This window comes from Frieseomelitta varia, unplaced genomic scaffold (genome assembly GCF_011392965.1).
Source record: "Frieseomelitta varia isolate USP_RPSP 00005682 unplaced genomic scaffold, Fvar_1.2 scaffold_871, whole genome shotgun sequence".
NCBI lineage: Eukaryota > Metazoa > Arthropoda > Insecta > Hymenoptera > Apidae > Frieseomelitta > Frieseomelitta varia.
In genome coordinates this window covers 555,142-568,720 of record NW_025110669.1, presented here as the reverse complement: position 1 = coordinate 568,720, position 13,579 = coordinate 555,142, and the positions used below count along the sequence as shown (strand labels likewise).

Genomic DNA, 13,579 nt, shown 5'->3' with positions numbered 1-13,579 from the left:
ACTTGCGCTGGCGACTGGTTTTCGCGGACCATAACGAGTGACCGAATCGTATACAATCGCTTGTATTCATCGCTTTCTTTTTCTTTTTAACTCGTCGGTATGATGTCACTGGACAGAAATTATTAACAAGTAATAAACTTGTCATTTGTTTTGCCTCGATTACATTTAAATATACTTAAAACTGAGAAAATGTTGCACTTTGGGACAAAAAATTCTCGACGTGCGTGGTACGTCATTCCAGCGCAAGATGTTAACTTGACATATAACGACGTCATGCGTTTCCTAAGTTAAAGTCGAGACAATGACGAAACGTTTGCAGGTTGATACCTATATGAGAATATAAAAAAATATTTTTCCAGGTATTTTATATTCTGAGTTACCGACTTGAATGAATAATAAATATCATTTTTCGAATTCGTACGTGTCGGATTTCATTTACATAATTCGTACGTCGAGGGATTAAGACTGAGGAATTCTGAAAAGATCTTGAAATATTCAACGTTTCTGTTTCACAATGTGCACATGCTTGTTAACGTTTCTGAACTAATTCAAAAACACGAATTACATGTTTCTCAAGTAATACGTGTTCAAGACGCGGAATAGCCGAGCTGTTAATGTAACAGCCGTCGTCCAGACGCTCTAAACTGTTAAAGGGTCAAACAGCAATTAATCGAGCCGAAACGTAGCGAAGTTTTAAGCGAGGAAGAGTCTAGTTTAAAAAAACACACCCGTCCTCGTCTCTCGAATTAATTTTATTCAAGCCGTTTCTTAGCCCTCGGCAAAAGCTTAAAGACCTGTCAGATCCGAACTTGGAAAAAGAAGAGATATTGACCACCTCCTAAAAGAGAAACTCGCGCACATCACGTCGATACTAAATTAAGTAAAAATTTTCCGAAATGTTCCGAAATACGCTTCCACGTAGCAAGGGTGACAAGTTGAATGGAACTTGGCAAGCAGCTTCTGAACGTGGAGCGAGATCGGCCGACAAAGGGCGCGGTGGTGCACGCATCGTGACAAAGAACTCGTCGCTTCCGGAACTCGGAAGGGGAAAACTCGAGGCACGACTCCGTTTCGAGCTCGATGGGGGCACACGCGAACCGTCGAATCCCGGTCTCTACGGGTGAATGAGGGGGATAATTTGCCGCGAACCTTTCGAGTGCATCGATAACGGAACTCGCAAGAGTTGCCGCGGCGGTGAGGCAAACTCTCGCGCAACCGACTGGGAGACAGTGACAGCGACGTGGTTATTAACCCCCTTGCGCACGAGAGCTTCCTCGGCTGTATTTACCCAACGATCGAACACGCGAAACGATGGAACACGTGGAACGAAAGTGTGTACCGAAGGCTCGAAGACCGACTTGAAGTACCGTGGAGAGAGAAATTTGACGTTTCTCGTGAGAATCTCAATGTGTTTCCAACGACGAACGATATTCCCTGTTCCGAGGATTGGTACGCACGCTCCTTTGGTAGACAGAGAAAAAAAGAAAACAATTAGAAATTCTCGGCAAGCTCCACGATTGTTCGATATATAAATGACTCGATCGTGCAAAATTCGTTGACGAGAAGGCACGCTGTAATTAAGCACAATTGAAGCAAGACTAACAACGAGTCTGCGTTAAGAGAGAAGACGAAACGTGTGTGTGTGTGTGTGTGTATATAGGGTGAAAAATCACTTGCTATTAAAATGAATGCGTAACTCTTTTTATTATCTTTTAATTAATTTGTGAACGCTTCGGCGATCAACCGATTAGAAAGAAATAATTTTCAAGACGTAACGAAAAAGATCACGTTTGAACACCTGAATTTAATTTCAAGTCAATAAAATTAATTTTTCCTCGCATTTTCATGTTTTGTTAAAAAAAAAAAAAAAATATGCGGGGAAAAAACTTTCGGCCCACCCTATAAACGCAAACACATTTTTCAATGGAAATTACAAACCAACACGCGCATGAAAAAACGTCACGATTCCACGCTCATTATTTCATTTCATATCCTCAACTTCCATCCATCAAGTTTGCATTTCATATTTCCCCACCGTTCAATTTCGCATTTCATTCGATAAATCCCGTTTGTCTCGGGTGACGAGAGTTGCTCGCGAAGGATTAAGGTCGATAGTGTGGAATGCGCCCAGCTATATCGATCCCAACTATCCCAAGATCCACCAAGCCATCAAGAGTTAGAGGAACTCGTTACGCGGATCGCGAGCGTTCGCCCGTCGCCTTTCATTGAGAACGAACGCGACCGGAGGCGAGGTTATCGGGGTCGAACGTAATTCACGGTGACGCTGGCACGAATATCGCATTAAGAACGTCGCCGTCTAGGCTCGCTTATTGGTCACTAGGCCAGGCGAAATAAATGCTTCTTGCTTTTCGCTTTCTCTCGGGCTCTTGCACGGAGTCTCGGTTGCGTTAGGGTGATTCAAACTAACGAGTTTAACGCTAAACGTGTTACACCGACACTTTATATATACCTGTTGTCCTAGCAGTCTGACGACCGATGACAAAATACAAATTCTCCTTTCACAAGATTATTAATATAGGAAACGACGCGCAAAGTGACTTTTAGATGATAAAAATGCATACAAAACAGTTCACATTGAAGGAAAAACGTGAAATAAATCTCATTAAAAGGCGAGTTATTTTTTTTTCTAATGTCCTTCCTACATATATACTATTTATAAATGCGTTCTTGTTTTTTTTTTTTTTTTTAAATAACTATATAATATAATAATTATATAAATAATAAAGTTATAAAAATAATAAAGTAACTGTATAATAAAATAATTCTTGTTGTTAAAATAATTTATCAGTCCATCGAAGCTCACTTCGAGAAAAAAAATTGGCACGTAGGGTACAAAAGTTCAGCCTCCGGTTTTAGACGAGCAAACAAGTAATAACGAATGCAGAATTTCAAATTAGATAGTTAAACCGGCCATTTAACAAGGCGTTCAGTGTTAATAGGGTCGCGTTCGATGGATTCGACGATCGCTCATCTAATCGTTCGTGAAAGAGAGATATTCAAGGTTCGTTCGTTCTTACTTCGAAAGATCAGCTCTCGCTGCAAGTACGTTTGAACGCGTACCCATTTGTCGCGTCGTGCACGCCAATTGCAATTTCGTTTGTTTGCGAGAGAAAAACGGCGAATCTTCCCGGCTCGCAATCCCGATGGAAAATTGGTTCGCGACGGAGTAAGGTCGCCCCCGGACTTTTCCCTTCGTTTTCTATTAAACGGGCGAAGTTTGCGTTTTAGAACAGCGATCGCGAGTGTTTGGATTTCGGCGACGCTGCAGGCGTCGCGACGCAAACGGTTTTCATTTCGAAATTGATTTCGCCGGTAGTTGCGACTTCCGTTCGGGATACACCGGGCAAGCATATTAAAATAAAACTTTGATCCCACGTGTGCAAATAGTAAATTCGACTGTGTCCACGATTCTCTTTATTGCCGTGCCGTTGATCGATACTTCTACTAAATTCTGGATAAACCTTCTAAATATCGACAACGCGCTAGAATAAATATAACGAAGTATATAGTTAACGAAGAATCGATCCACGAAATTATTCGAATTCCTTTCACGAATATATTATAAAGGCTGTTTCGTAACAACCAGTATAATATAGTGGGACGCACTTCGGGAGCTGATTGTACGCCTAAAAATAATGAAAAAAATATAAATATATAAATGTATGTCGTTTATGAGATATAATGAATTTTATAAACAGAGCAAACTCTCTGTCCGACCTCTCTTTCCGTAGACAGCAATAGTTCGTAAGCAAGAATTCGCACTGTTTACAAATAATACTTACTTGATATCTTTCGTGCGACTTTCGTTTGAAGATTCAGCAAATTTCGCAATACTCTCTAAATCAGTTCAGTTCTTACTAATAATCGTAATGCATGTCGTTTAAGATCGTGTTTGAAGCGATAATGGAACATTGTTCTACTTTAGAAATGACAGATATGCATCTGATGTGTCGGCTCTCGCTATGTGTAATGCAAGTGAAGCAAAACGTTTATACTCGGAATATTTTCCCAATCGGCGTATATCAAACAAGAAAACATTTCAAAGAACACACGAACTTCTACGAGAGACTGGTTGCTTCCAGAGAAGAAGTTCACACACTAGTAGACCGATTAATAGAAATTTTAAGAGCGTGTCCTCCATCATGTTGAAAGGAATACTGAAGACAGTACTCGAAGAATAGCAAGAATGGAAACTGCGGCATACGTGACAGTGTGGAGAATTTTGCGAGAACAGCAATTATACTCGTACCATTTTCAGCGAGTACAAGGACTTACCGAAACTTTGCAAATAAATGCAAATAAATGGATTGGTCGTGAAGGTCCTATTGCATGGTCTGCTCGTTCCCCGGATTTGAATCCGTTAGATTTTCATTTGTGGGGGACATTTAAAATCTATTGTATACGCAACATCGATTGAAAATGCTGAAATACTACGAAATAGAGTAGAGTAAGGCTTTCGACAAATTCGAGAAACAGCAGGAATGATAGAGAGAGTAACCAGATGAATGACAAGACGCGTGCAGGCTTGTCTTCAAATGCAAGCTGGTCATTTCGAGCATCTTTTGTAAAAGTAATTAAAACAGAAAATTCATTATATCTCATAAACGAAGACAGATGGGACATATATTTATATGACTTTTTTTCATTATTTTTAGGCGTACAATCAGCTCCCGAAGTGGATTCCACAAGTTACGAAACACTCTGTATATTACAGGCGAAAGTAGGGTGAAACCGGGTACTTAATGTATTTAGCTCGTAACAAAATATTAGGTAGCAAAAAAAAAAGAAAAATTCGGATGAAGCTAAATCTCTTATACAATAAGAAAACGACCAAACTTTTTGGAAAAAATTGTACGACTCACAGAAAAATAAAATTTTCTGGAAGTGTAATATCTCCCCTGTTTTGCCTCACAAGGGTGAGTAAAACCAGATAAACTGTTAAAAGACGTATAAAATGCAATGCAGCTATGAAATTTTCATTTTCATTAATTAAGAAATGGTAAATAACAAATATAAAGTTATTCTATTTAGTCTGTTTTATAAGAAAAATTATGTTAATTACTAGTTCACGAACTTTTGCCGTATTTATACAAAGTTTCAAGTACTTTAACATACAAATATATGTATCACTGCAGTGAATATCTCGTAACTTTTATGCACCAATGTAATCGTGACCAGTTGAGTTGATAAAATTTCAAAATTTGTGCAATTTCGATACGGGGGCAAGAGTTTCCCCTGCGGCGAGCTGGAAGTTGAAATACTTTCGCATTCCTGGCGATACACGTACGTATTTTCTTTTCTTGTTGGCTTGCCGTGGCAAGCTTTGCTTTTGGCTAGAATTTCAGTTCCGTCAAATTGAATCCGTTGCCGGACGACGTTCTGCCACGGCAAACTTTGCGCGCACGTAGCTCGTTTTATAGCCGCCACTCCGTTCTCTTGTTTTTGTTAACTATACCGGGTGATGCGGCGCAAAAACAAGTGGAACAGTATCAATTCGAGCGCGAATTTCTGTAGCCACCCGGGGGAAAATCCTATGAAGCGAACGGCCGGCTCCCGTTGGTTCATTAAAACGCGAGCGATAAACAAATAAGATCTGAAACGCTTGTAAAACGACAAGCGAGGAAAAAAAAAATATCGTTCGACGATCGTGGCCGGACGTATTAAACACGCCATTGGAAAAACTCGTCGATGACTTTTTCCTCTCATTTTTTGCGAAAATGAATGCTGCTTAAATTAATGATTGAATTAATAATAAGACACTGTTATTTCAACGCACAAATCAGAGAGATGGGAGGAAAATTTTCACGATTCACGGAAAAAAATCGTTTCAAATTCTGCGAAATTCTGTGTTTCAAAAACCTAGATAGAAAAGAAAAAAAATGCAGAACTAACTCCTTCAATTATCAGTGAAAACATTCATCAAAGAGACGAGAAAGAACGAAGAAAAGATACTTTTCAGGTTTTTAAAAGGATTTCTCAGAACAAGGAACTGTGTTTCTGTACCGCGCATTTATACGCGCGTTATTATTAACAAGCTGCTTTATATTCACGGGAACAAATTGCGAAAGGGTGCCGCAAAAGGCCGCAAAGGTGGTAGTTAACGTCTCGCGTTTTGTCTCGTACGTATCATCTATTTCGGGGATGATTCGAAAGCCACTGAATCTTTGATGGTACTTCCGCGTCGTTACTTCGCGAGGGGGGAGGGAGGAAGGGGGAGGGAGGGGGGAACAGAAGGGAAATAGATTTAATACCGTGCCTAGAACGTCCCTTCCCGGCTACAAACGATGTCTTAAAGTTCCCTTCCGCGCCTTGCTATTAGCATTCTCTCTCTCCGACCAGATCCACCCTCCATCCCGCAGATGTGGAATTTTTACTACATCGCCGCGTAGTGTAGATCCCGGGCCGAGGCTGCATTAAAGGCGAGCGCTGTTTAAAGCCGACCTAACCACCCCGAGAATGGCCTTCGAACCGACCGAACTTCTCCGATCGACTTTTACACCCGTTTCCGCCGCTCCGATTGGTTAAATTTCACTGTTCAGAAAGTTTTTGACACGCCGTTCGGGTCTTGTTCTTTGAATCTGGATGGAATATTTTCTTTTCTTTTCTTTTTTTTTTTCTTTTCTTTTTTTTTTGATTTAGATTTGAGAGAAATAATCTCGAAGATTGATGCGAGTATACAACGTTGTTTAGAATTTGCCACAAGGTACTTTGGCCAGGGACCAAAGGATCCGCAGGCAGATTTTAGCCAGCATTGCAACATTTGTTATCGAGTGGAGTCTCGTCTCGTTTGAATAAAAGTTCCGTAATATTCCACCCTTACAACGTAACAACGTTATGGCAAATTTAAAATCCGAATCTAGAATTGTTCACTTGCAAAATACGGTAAATACAACAGTTTACTGTTTTCGCAGAGAAAGGACTACCAAATTGTAGCCTGCGACGAACAGGATTTCAAGGATATCGTTCCTCGATGTCGCCGTTGCTCAGGTAAGAAGCAACGATGAAAGACAACAGTGCTGGAGAACCAGATTTGAAGCTTTTACGGCTCCGTCGGTGGTGGAGCTATCGGGGAATTTCTAGGGACCTTCGCATCTCGCAGTTAGATCAACAGCTAAGAGCCGTGTAACTTAAACAAACGACACCTGAAAACACACCTCGACGTTGCCCGGAACGAGAGGCAGCAGGGCATACCAGGCCGGCTAGCTACGACTGGGCGTAACAAAAATCGACTGGCGTAAACCTGAGCGTAAACTTCGACACGCTCCTCAGACACACTCGAGAGGCCAACAAAAGGCCAAAGAAGCTTCCACGAACGGTGCTTCGTCGATTTTTCCGCGATTTTTCCACCCATAAAAGAAATAGAAGAGAGAAAGAGAGAGAGAGAGAGAGAGAGAGAGAGAGAGAGAGAGCACGCATACGTTCGGCTCTGCCTCTCTGGTCTTTTTTACACAGACGCGCACGCACACAGCGCCGAGCCCGGAGAGTTTTCTATGCCCGGTTCTTCTGATGCATCTTTCATAGCCGAAGACATAGCGTGTGTCCCGCATTAAAGCGTCGCACGCCTAATTTCGCATTCAGATTGTCATTTTCGCGTGGCAGCGCGACGTCTCGCGACGCTCGTAAAAGGAGCCTGCCAAGGGCCCCGGCAACGAATGCAACGAAACTCTTTAATCTCGACGTTCAAAGACTCTACCATCACTACCACCACCACCATCCCCTCCTCATTCTACTTTTCCATGAAAAATACAAAACGGCCATCGTGAAACCGTTCCCTCGTTAATGAACGGACATCTCGGCTGGGTGAAAAAAGAAAAAAAAAAAAAAAAGGGAAAGAAACGTCTGACCTTAAAAACGTGGCAACAACCTGAAGAAAACGGGAGAAAGAGCCGAGGCCAGGCTAGAGGGTCTAATAACGAAATTAATATCCGTGTTTCTAGCAGATAATGGCTCCGAGCATCGCGTTATTACGTTCAATTGAACCGCGTTACGCGGAACGTTGTTCCACGGTGAATTTTTTTTTTTTCTTTTTATCTCTCAGTCCTTTTCCTCTCTTTTGTTTTCTTTCTTTTTTTTTTTTTCAAAGAGCTGGTTTTCTTTAATGGATCGATGCTCGGATACCAGTGACTGATCGGAGATTTAATAATTGCGGATCGTACGACGCACCGTTGCTATTTGTCTCTTTGCTCAGAGACAACGAGCAAACGAGATTACAGTGCTATGATTCAAAAAGGAAAGTCTACGTTTCACGCAGATGCGAGTTTTAATGCTAAAGCTTCTGACACAGTTGGTTCAAATGATCAATTTATAATTTTCTATGGATATTTTATATATTTTTTGACATTCGATGATTTTTAATAAAATAAATGTATTATCAATCTTTCCTTGTACATTGCACTTTAATTTCTTTGCCATGAATATTATACTTTAGCCGTCGGTAGTTCTACAAAACGGCAGGTTTCTCCCGGATATTTTTCTTGGTTTTCGAATCACAGGGAAAGGGAAACAATTTCTAAGAAATACGCTTTCGGAGAAATAGGTTTTCGTACTCCGTTCGTACGCCGATGGAAGAAACAGGCAAACTCGGTTTTCCATAAAACCTTAAATTTCCCTGTCACCTTTGGCTTTCTTTCTTCGCCGCTTCGAACACTTGGAAAACTCGGTTTTTAGGCTTTCATTGCCTAGGCGTGGAACAAATGGGCGGTAGTTTTTGGGATTCAGAAAATATTGAAACAACCATCGAACGAAAAATTAGAGAGAGAAGTTGGACTCATTGGATTTTATTAACAAAAAGCGTGGGCGTTCGGGAGTTTTGTGACAAATTGGCGAAAAAAAAATGAGACAACGAGGCGAAGAGATCGTCAATCGCTTCGTTATTCTTCCTCCAACTATTTCTCTTTAGCTTTAATCCATCCGAGGGAAAGATACGAGCAAACGTGGAAGAAAATGGCAATCGTTCAGAGGTAAAATTGATGGCTGGAACGAACGTGTACACATAAATTTATCTACTCTTTATATCGCTGCGCTTTTTTAATGGATGATCACTGCCGCGTGTAATTATATCCTCGCTTCAATAAATCTTCAATTTCACAAGCTTTACAAACGCTATTGCGGCGTCATTTTTGTGAATAATTTAACTCCGATTCACAACGTAAGAATTACCCGCATTACAATGCAAAAATGTAAAAGAAGATAGGTCAAATACCAAATATTTCTGTACGCTTTATCTTTCGACGATCCTTTCATTTCAAACGTTATTAAAACGTTATTAAAAATCCTGAAATTATATCTCTCCGTAAACTGTACGTATTTCAATTTATCATTTACAGGCACGTAATAAGAACGAGTAAACGAAATTCCAATTTCACCACCGTGAACGAAAGATTTTGCACATTTGATTACGATATCTCGAGCCTCAGATTTCGATACCTGAACATTTCAACACGTGTAGGGATTTCGCGGCCATGAGAATTACATGTAAGTTCGTAATTCGAGCGATAAGTTCTATCTACGAGGCAGCGATAATCTATGCGACACACGCGTGGCATTGTATTACCAATTCTTTTGCATAACTATATTTTTCTGCGAACTAATCGAACTGTTGCGCACATTATCCAATACGTAATTTCAGAATAATAAAGACTGATGCAACGAGATGCAATCCGTTTTCTTGCTAGTTCAGTCACGCGTTTTCAAATAAACGATTGTGAATATTAAACACGTGATCGCGATCATACGCGTCGCGGTTTCCAAGGTTTTCCTGGTCTAATTATAAAAAAATCAAATGCAACAACGTAGTTGTTTTTCTTTTGCGAAAAAAAGAATGAACTATGTACGAGTATTTATTATGAACCTGATTACCAAATCTAATCTGCATTTTTGTAATAAACGTACAATAATTCATGAATATTCCGTTTGCATAAAAAGATATTTTTCACGCGATCAACTTTTTTTTTACTAGTATTATTAAATCTGACTACTAATTTATATTACCATAAACGAGTGTTGAAAATTTTCGTAGCGAAAGTCCTTCGTAAAAATAATTGCAATGAATGACAATTCTGCGTTAACCACTTGCGCTGGCAACCGATTGCGGACCATAACGAGTGACCAAACAGTATACAATAATTTCGCTTAATAATCGCTTTCTTTTTGAACTCGTCGATATGATATCATTGGATGGAAATTGAGAAGTAATAAATTTATTACTATAAATATACTATAAATATAAATTTATTACTTCTTCTTCTTCTTCTTCTATTTTTCTTTAATGTCGCATCGACAGCGAGGTCATTAGCGACATACTATAAATTATTATAATTTATTACTATAAGTTTTCCCTGCGTTATACTCAAAGTATTCTTAAAACTCAGAAAATATTGCAACTTTGAGACAAACAATTCTCGACGTGCGTCATTCCACCGCAAGAGGTTAAATAAGATTCAAATTAAACTGTAATACTGTCGGTAGGATTATTTACACAAACAAATTGACAACGAACGATAGGTATTAATCCAACAACAATACGTTGCCACAAATGTAGACGTATGCCACAGTTAACGAAGATACGGAAGTACAATTAAATTGTAAAACAACCATCGGAAATACCTTATTGAATGTGAACCACTTGAAATAGAATGCCGAACGGGATTTGGAGCTGGGAAGAGTTAAGCCCCCAGGAATATTCAAACGATCACAAAGGCCAACTACCGAGAGAGAGAGAAAGAGAGAGAGAGAGCTCGACACGCGCTCATAATTTCTGGGAATAAATTTCAACGAGGAAACCGGGACGAAATTGCGTCAGACAGATAACAACGGAGCACGATATGTAGACATTTAAAAGGACCGCGCTTGTTTACACTCCGGCCGGGCCGACGTACACACATGGCTCGCGTCTCTTTTTGCCGAGCGAGAATTACGCCGACGGCCAGACGTCGTACATAAAGTGTAAAGACGTCTCAGCAGGCGATCCTCTCTGTCACGAGCGAAACGCGGAAACATTCCCCCCATCGATACTACCATTTTCCTTTTTCTTCTTTTCACTCTTTGTAACTCTCGCAGTCAACAATGACAGAGGACAACGATGAATAGCTTTACGACTTACCGGCGAAGGGAAACAGTCGATTCGTGGAAACGAATGGTTGAGGCGCTACTCCAAAACAAATACACCAACGAGCAACGTACGACGAAACAGTTTTCTGAGAAATATTTATCTCGTTGTTGAGTGTGAAGATTTGTTCGTCGATGGCCAAGACGTCCTTTCTCTTCTCTTTCTTCACTGTTTTCACCGGATGCCTTCCTGCTCCAAAGATTCTCTGTTCCTCTCGCACGTTAACACGGGGACCGGAATGTTACCGAATCGTTCACACCAGGACGCACAGTGGTTTCTCCGTTTCTCTTTTGTTCTTTTCGCGGTCTCCGTCCTCGTCTCGTTCCTCCGCACGCACGGCTGTCACGCGAGGCACTTTAGGCGCGATCACGACGAGAACCGCGATATTACGCGCAACACCGAGACAATGAACCAAGAAGAGAACGCGACAACCAGGCACATTATCCGTCTCGATAAATGCCACGAGGTACGAGCTGCAAACGATACGAGAAATAGACGAGAGTCTGCGTCACCGCGACCGCGAAACCAGCAGAGCTACGTCTCGGCTCATCTTTGTCTTTGGAGGTTAGGTTCGAGTGTGTCTGGCGTCTCTTTCGCTCGCGCTCGTTCTCGGCTCTCGATTCCCCTCGGTCGGAAAGGCACGCGTTCACCGACGCACGATCGTCTCGAACAGTTCCGACCACGACGACCACGACGACAACGACGACGACGATCACACTCAGACGGCACGCACCACCGCGACGCGAGTACACGACCGACTGCGCTCGCCTGTAGAACACGGTAGAACCGGCGAAAAACTGCGAGAAAATCCAGCCATGCTGACTGCGCGACCGGCGTCAGACTGCCGCGAGGACAGAGCGGGGATTCGGTTGAGTGGCATCGCCCGACAAGCGGGGTCCCCCCACCAGCAGCCTCACTCAACCGCCGGACTCTCCGGCCCTTCCGCCGCCCCCCTCCACAGACATGCACGCGCTTCTCCTTCGGCCCCTGCGACCCTTTCCTCCCCACTATTCGGCCGCGAGGCTCGCCCCTCGCGTCGCCCCGCGAACTTCAACCGACGTCGACCATCCCCACCAGTGTCTGGTCGAGCAGTGAAAGAGAGCAAGAGCGAGGAAGAGGAGCACGCACGCGCTGCGCGTGCGACAGAGACAGACGGAACGGGAATGCGACGCATGCGCGGAGCATCGGTCGCGGCACGCGGTCGCGCCCAAACGCATCTCTTCTCGCGATCCTCATATTGATGTACTACGCGCTTGCACTCGCGGCGAGCCGATTGCGGGCCTCGCGAATACCTACGAGCGACTCGTACGTGAGAGACGAACGAAACAGCTTGTTAAGAGACCGCCTGCAGGCTAGCTGGATACGTATGTACGCACGCACTCGTTTTTCGGATCGCTTTGAACGCGTTCGAGAATTCGATCGATCGACGACGCTGAAATCATCGATAAGATCGTCGGACGAGGAGTCGAATATTCTATTTCCCGTTCTACGCGCGGTGAAAATCGCACGTTATGCAACGTGTACGTTGTCACGTAATAAGCGCGAGACTATCAATGTTATCGCGCCCCTTGCCGCGTTATCGCGAAACGAGTAAACTCCATTTACGAGAGACGTAACTCGTCCGACAGTCTCTCCATTCAGTCTTCTTTTCATTTCTTTTCCGTTCGTTTCTTTTTCTCTCTTTTCAGAGATAAGCAATATTTACCGGAGAATGAAGCAAATAGCGTTGTCGATTCACGTGCATCCTTCACGTGACGAATTTCGTTGGCACGACGGACAATTGATCACACTCTCGGGGCGAAGACACGCTCGAGGAGGGCAACCTTCCCTCAAGATCGCGCTTTCGCGCGCCCCCGGGCCGTCCTTAGGAAACATTTTTCCCTCTTCCATTCGAAACGCGGGCAACGTCGCGTTGAATTCTTCAACGACAACAATCCCCGACGCGGCGCTCGCGAGCTCTGCGAAACGAGGAGGGTCCATGGAAAATGGCGCTGCCCGTGCAGGATTAACTAATGAATTCCGGCGCGGTTGTGTGTGCCGGCTCGGCCGCGTTTCCAGCCGTCTTATCGTCGGCTGGAAATCAGCCTGCTTGGCAGATGTTCGCTGAAACCTCGACCTCTCTCTCCTACTTCTTGCGTTTCTTTCGCAGGCCAGACGCGCTCCACACCGCCTCCATCCTCGTTACCTTCGTCGTTTACGTTTTACAGAACTCCATGGGAGGGGGGACTGCAGCTATCCTCGCGCCTCTCTTTTCTTCGCCGTTGGCTACGAGTTACCGCGCCGCGGAATGGACTAGTTGAATTATATTCGCCGAACTACCTCGCGGTAATATCGGTTCCGCGATCGCGTTACTGCCGCGGGATGACGGATATTAAAATTGAAACGAACTCGAACGATGGTGTAGGTTCCCTGAATGAAAGGATAAATTGCGTTTTCTTGAATCTTGAATGG

General features: G+C 43.0%; 1 long non-coding RNA gene across 1 annotated transcript in view; it reads right to left on the bottom strand.

Annotated features, from left to right (window-relative positions):
• LOC122536783 overlaps window positions 1–11,973 on the bottom strand; it is a 102,090-nt gene extending 90,117 nt beyond the window's left edge. The window contains exon 1 of the long non-coding RNA XR_006308472.1: window positions 11,123–11,973. This is a non-coding gene — a long non-coding RNA (uncharacterized LOC122536783). The remainder of the gene's footprint in view (window positions 1–11,122) is intronic.
• Between the last annotated feature and the right edge of the window lie 1,606 nt (window positions 11,974–13,579).